At 37.5% G+C, this 6493-nt stretch overlaps 2 pseudogenes; both read right to left on the reverse strand.

Moving 5' to 3' along the window:
• Nucleotides 1-15: 15 nt before the first annotated feature.
• LOC119575724 lies at nucleotides 16-159 on the reverse strand (annotated as a pseudogene).
• A 644-nt stretch (nucleotides 160-803) lies between these two features.
• LOC119575727 lies at nucleotides 804-968 on the reverse strand (annotated as a pseudogene).
• Nucleotides 969-6493: the final 5525 nt, after the last annotated feature.

Genomic DNA, 6493 nt, shown 5'->3' on the forward strand with positions numbered 1-6493 from the left:
CCTTATCAACGAATTCGCGGCCCCGCTACCAAAAATTCGCACTCGATTTAATCACATTTGGGTTAATCGCTGGGGTCGGCGCCAACTGAGTGCAATGGTGAGCTTCGCCCTGGGAGAACCGCCTTCGTGATCACGGCATCACCTGTGCCATGTATGTATGCTCTCCTAAGCCATGCGCGACCCACGACCGCTTAAACTGAGTAATTGCGATAATCTTCATTTATGATTCCATAATTTACCTGGATTTACAATCCTTCCACTTTTAAGACGCAATTTCTAGCAACGGCCTACTCATCTATTTACACACTGCTATCCTCTACTATGACATATGGTATACATACCCACGATTTGTCTACGTCATTTAACACGACTGACCATTCAGTTCATACAGTTTACCTTACTGCTGCTACCAGGTCACATGTTTACATGGAATAACGGGGTAGAAGAACTCAAGGAGGTAACTGCCAATTTACAAGAGTAATTATCACACTCATAGTGGTAGTAGCAGTGGCAATGCTAAGAATAATGGCATCAAATAGTAGGCCAAATAATAATTATGTAATAGCGCAGAGGCATCTGCATTTGTTAGTTGTTTATTTTAGATGCGGATTAACCATTTGAAACCAAGAAAAGGCTACTTTAATAACAAGCAGTGACACTTACTTCAGTTTACTGGTACTTTGTTTTGGTTTTGGAAACGATCAATCCACGAAACAACAAATTCTCATTTTTATACGTATGATTTTTTCTTCTTATCAGGAGTTTTCAAAAGTTCAAGAATACTTCCTGTGGACCAATATTCAAGCACTCAGTCTGTGTAATCCTTCTCTGAACATCGGTAAACTTGAGAGCCTCTTCCTGCTTAGAGAATTACACTAACAGTCCTCATCGTGGTTGAATATATTACGAGAATCTTGGCGAGAAAACCGGCACCGCACTATAAACGCGATTTTATAATGTATGAACATATTATCACGGTTTAAATTCATTCACAGACTACTTTTTACTGAGGACTATGTTCTACTACAAAGGATTTTCACGTGTTATGTTGGTATATGTATGTAGTAGCATGTGGGTGTAGTTTGCCTATTTTCAAATATTTGCATAATCTACACCTATTTGATCAAATGGTATACAGCAAAATATAGAGGGAGACGTAATGTATATTACTATACATGATATATATATATATATATATATATATATATATATAATTATATATATAATATAATATATATATAAGTGGTATCAGGGACTAAGATATATCTACCACGAATGCATATTTCTTCAAAAAACATATTCCAATGCATCTCCAATGAAATTCAAGTTACACATTTCTTTGTATTAGAAATAATCGAATTTAGGAATCAAACGATTTTTGTATCTTTAAAACCATTATCTCAGTGATGTATGATACAAACTGATTGCTAGTATGCAATGCCTCACTTTCAATTGTTAAATTCAACTACATTCTCACTACCTGACATATATATACTTAGCGTATATCTTATTATAATAGATAATAGTATTTATTTCAAATTCAGCCTGTCCTCAGTCTACCTTTGTTGGTCAGTTCGGTTACCATTAATATCTAATTCTGATTTCTCTGTTACTAAAGATTTCCGTGGAGTGGAAGCAAATCAGTGAGTCTTAGTCGATATTTTCTATTTTCACTTCGATATATTTAAATTCAACATATGCAAAATGAACATATAATAGTTCACGATACAACAGAAGACAATAACCAAATATAAAAGTTGCAAAACCACACAAAAAAATAAGTTGTGTGACATGAGGGAGTAAAATAGTTAAATATGAAAGTGTATTCTAGATATGGGTGACATACGAAAGGAAAGAGAAGTTTGTAACAGTAAGGCAGAGTTCGAAGGATCGAGCATGGTAGAATGTGGTGTGTGAGCAAGGAAAGTGGTCAAATGAGCGCAAAGTGAATGCTCGTGGAAGGATGATCAGTGTGAGCGTTGTTGCAACTGATTTGTGTGTTGTGTTGATTTCGTGAATGATCTAGTGGGATAGTCAAGGCTCATCATTAATTGTGGGAAACCAGAAATATAACCAGCACAGGAGTACAATCCTCAGTCTCTGCAGGAGGTAAAGTAACGGCAATGTACGCCAAACAATCAGGTGTCGGCGTGTACCAGAGGTAGTACAAATAAAGGTCGAGCTCAGCTACTGGGAAATGCGTGACCTTGCAATCAGGTAGCCCCGTGGCACGCTCGAAACGAACAGGGATCTCGTTGACGATGATAACACACGTAACCTTTGACCATCGTTTGCCTCGTGGCACGGAGGGGCCCAACGCATGGAAGTGCACTCCATCTGAAATCATCAGTGCCATGCCAACTGTAGATGGCATGCTACAGTCCGCGAAGAGAGGCATGTAAATGTGGTCTCAAGGACTGTGCTGAATAGATGTCGAACGCTGTGGTCCATCTAAAAATATGGGAGGGAAGTTCATCCTCAGGCTTTGAAACAACTAGTGGAGTGGAGGCGTCAAGGGCCTCGGGTTTGCGAGCGAGTACTGCGGGAAAACCGTTCTCAGGCTTAACAGAAACAACCATAAAGGGAGACATTGCTTGTCGCAGATACACGAGGAGTTACTGAGGAAGTTTTGTCCTCAGATTTAGCAGAAACAAATGCATGGTCAGACAGGGCGGCAACCTGATCCGCGGCCGTGACGCAGGCGTGGATGGCTTGGCAGCGAGTACGTAAGATTACTGAAATGTTACTTTGCGCATATGGTAGCGAAAACGCAACGAATGACAAAGAGAAAGACAACTTGCTTTACTTGGAGGACTGAGATCGTCTACAAACACACTATGTACGGCAACCTTGTCCCGTGAGATTTTGCAACGGACGAAATAAAGGACAAGGTCATCCTGTACGATAGGGACGTTGTCAACAACGAAAGACGCAAGATACAAAAACATGCGATGTCTGAAGGGGTTACTGCGAGAACAGTAACAAATATCCTTGACCAGTTCATTAATGTAAAAAAGTTAGACAAATAGGGGTGGGACGCTGGGGGAAAGGGGAGGGAACGACACGGAGGAGAGGGGAGTGAAGGAAGTGTGGTGTCACTCATGGTTCGTGTGTTTGTTTGTTCGTGTTCTCTTGTGTTTTCTGCGAAAGTGGAATCAGTTTGAGATTGTAGAATGTAATTTAAGAGGAATTACATATGAAAAGTGAGAGAAAAAAAAAAAAATCACGAATGGAAGTCTGCTTACGTGTAAATAACACTGTTTTACATTTACTTACATATCTATCTTCGCTTCCCTACTAAAAGTTTCATATGTCTCTACTTCCCAGCTAGATGTATTGTGCTATCTCTTTCTCTCTCATACCTACATACTCATATACATATATGTATATTATATATTATATATATATATATATATATACATATATATATATATATATATATATATATTATATATATATATATATTATATATATATATATATCTATCTATAGATATATACATATATATATAATATATATATATATATATATTATATATATATCTATATATATATATATATAATATAAAATCTATATATACGTATCATTGTGTATTAAACATATGTATATTTTTGTGTGTGTAGTTTTGTTGTATATATATATATATATTATATATATATATCTATAGTATATATAGATTATATAGATAACACACACACACACACTATTGTACACGTGTGTGTGTATGTGTGTGTAATCGTGTGTGTGTGTGTGTGTGTGTGTGTGTTGTGTGTCTTTGTGTAATTATAGCAACCTCCTTTTGTCTTGTATCAACATATCCGTTCACCAGGTGAAGAACGATTAATACGACTTTAAAGTAAGAAATTGCAACAGTGAAACTAGCTAATCTTGTCAACAAATAAATGCCTTCTCATCGGAAAAATGCTACAATTATTTTGATACATAAAAATGGCGATAGAAGGATCTAAAAAACTACCGAAACATATGCCTCCTTTCATTTACTTACATTCTGTTCACAAAAGTCATCACTACTCGCATCTCCACTGCAGAAGCCTGCCTAGAGAACAGGCAGGCTTCTGCAGTGGATTCTCAACAACAGACCACATCCACACGCTCACCCAAATAAGAGAGAGAGAGAGAGAGAGAGAGAGAGAGAGAGAGAGAGAGAGAGAAACGAATATAGGAAACCTCTGTGTATGGCATTCATCGATTACGAAAAGGTATTTGACTCTACAATACCAGCAGTACTAGAAGCTATTCGAAGACAGGGAGTAGAGGAGGTATATTGCAAAATATTGGAAGATATATACGAAGATGGGACAGCAACCACAAGCTCCACACAGAAACCGATAAAATACCAATTAAAAAAGGTGTTAGACAGGTCGGTACCATCTCACCAAAACTGTTTACAGTTTGTCTTGAGGAAATATTCAAGAAGCTAGAATGGAACGGAAATGGCATCAAAATAGGAGGCGAATATCTAAACAACATAAGATTTGTAGATGATATTGTTCTGTTTAGTTAATCTGCAAATGAAATGCAGCAACTAATAAACGATCTGAATAGAGAAAGTCTGAAAGTCGGACCTAAAAAAAAAAGAAAAAAAAAATCATGTTCAACAGTAGACTTCATATCGAATAGATACATGTACAAGGCGAAGCGCTAGAGGCAGTGGACAAGAATATATTCCTAGGGCAACTCGTACAGACAAATACATTTTGCGAAGAGGAAATTAAGCGACCCATCAGCCTAGGCTGGAACGCCTTTGGCAAACACAGTAGCATACTAAGAAGCTCCTTGCCATTATGTTTAAAAAGAAAAGTCTTTAACCAATGCGTCCTCCCAGTTATACCCTATGGATCAGAAATATGGACTACAACAATTACTGGAGAGGAAAGTGCCCAGAGAGGTGATGGAGAGGTTGATGCTGGAATTAGCCTAAGAGATCGGATGAGGGCGACGTGGGTCAAGAAACAGACAAAAGTGGAAGATATACTAGGGAGCATCAAAAAGAAAAATGGCAATGGGCAGGTCATATATGTCGGAGACAGGACGAAAGATGGAAAAGAAAGCAACAGACTGGGCTATAGATACATAAAGAGGCCAAGAGCCAGCCCAATGGCACGATGGCAAAAATTTGGCTGCCAAGATTGGAAACAAAAAACGCAAGACAGGCAAAGTTGGAATAGATTGGGAGAGGCCTACGTCCTGCAGTGGATTGATTCAGGCTGATATATATTCCAATATAATATATATACATGTTCCAATATATGTATATATATATATATATATATATATATATATATATATATAGTATATATAACATATATATATTAATAATATATATATATATTATATATTATATATATTAATATATATATTATATATATATACATATATATATTGGGATATATATTTCCTATTACATATATTCCAATATATATATATATATATATATATATATATATATATATATATATATATATTCCTTTTATGCGACGGCTCCCTTTAATGGCGTATGCTCACTTATATGTTGAGGTGTCAGAAGAGAAAGCAGGACAGAGCACCTGAGCTTGCGCAAGGAGGAAAGGGCAGCTGATCGGATAGAGGTGTGAAAGGTACGATCCGGTCTTGCTATGTTATTGTTTACCAGCCGGTCCTTCATGACCAGTGGAAAGTGGATGGCCGGCCTCTCTCAATGTCGACATAATAGAGAGAGGAAAGAGGCCAGATAGACCAGATGGATAGACCAGACAGAGAGAATAGAGAGCAAGATGGTGTTCTCATGAGGAAAGCCGCACATTTTCATATTTTTGCCAACTCCGGACTAGTAAATCTGAAAGTATCTACTTCTTCATGTATATATATATATTTATATATATATTATATATATATATTATAATATATAATTTGTATATAATATATAGATATGTGGCCGCGAAGTACGCCTAGATTTGTCAATGGTTGTGGGTGACTGATACAAGCGTAGCACTCGCTAAAGGTTTATTCCTTGCGGTCAAACCTGTTAATTAATACATTCATCGATGATTGATGCGTGCATACAATACATAAAAACACTAATAACAATATATATTAGTTATAAGATAAAGAACTTCCTAACAATACGGGATACATACGCATTGCGGACAGTCCCAGAATATCAGCTGATTCCGGTATGCCTATGTGGCATCTTGACGGCACTGAGGTTCTCTCGAATGCCCTCTACCCTTTAAACATACATATGCTACGACGTCCAAGTAACAATGCTACTTCAGATGTTATACATTCGTTGGTCCACGACCCCACTATCTCCCAGCAATCGTCACATGGAAGCCACCATCACTTCCTAGGGGCGACCCTCACACAAACATTCTGACCATGTCAGCTCTTATGGCTGAAATACTGACCACTGTGTTTTTGACCCGGCGGTCACAGCCGACTAGGCCTCCTCGAGGAGGTTGTGCACAGAAGAATGAATTTTATACAACAAGTC

Source organism: Penaeus monodon, chromosome 7 (genome assembly GCF_015228065.2).
Source record: "Penaeus monodon isolate SGIC_2016 chromosome 7, NSTDA_Pmon_1, whole genome shotgun sequence".
Classification (NCBI taxonomy): domain Eukaryota; kingdom Metazoa; phylum Arthropoda; class Malacostraca; order Decapoda; family Penaeidae; genus Penaeus; species Penaeus monodon.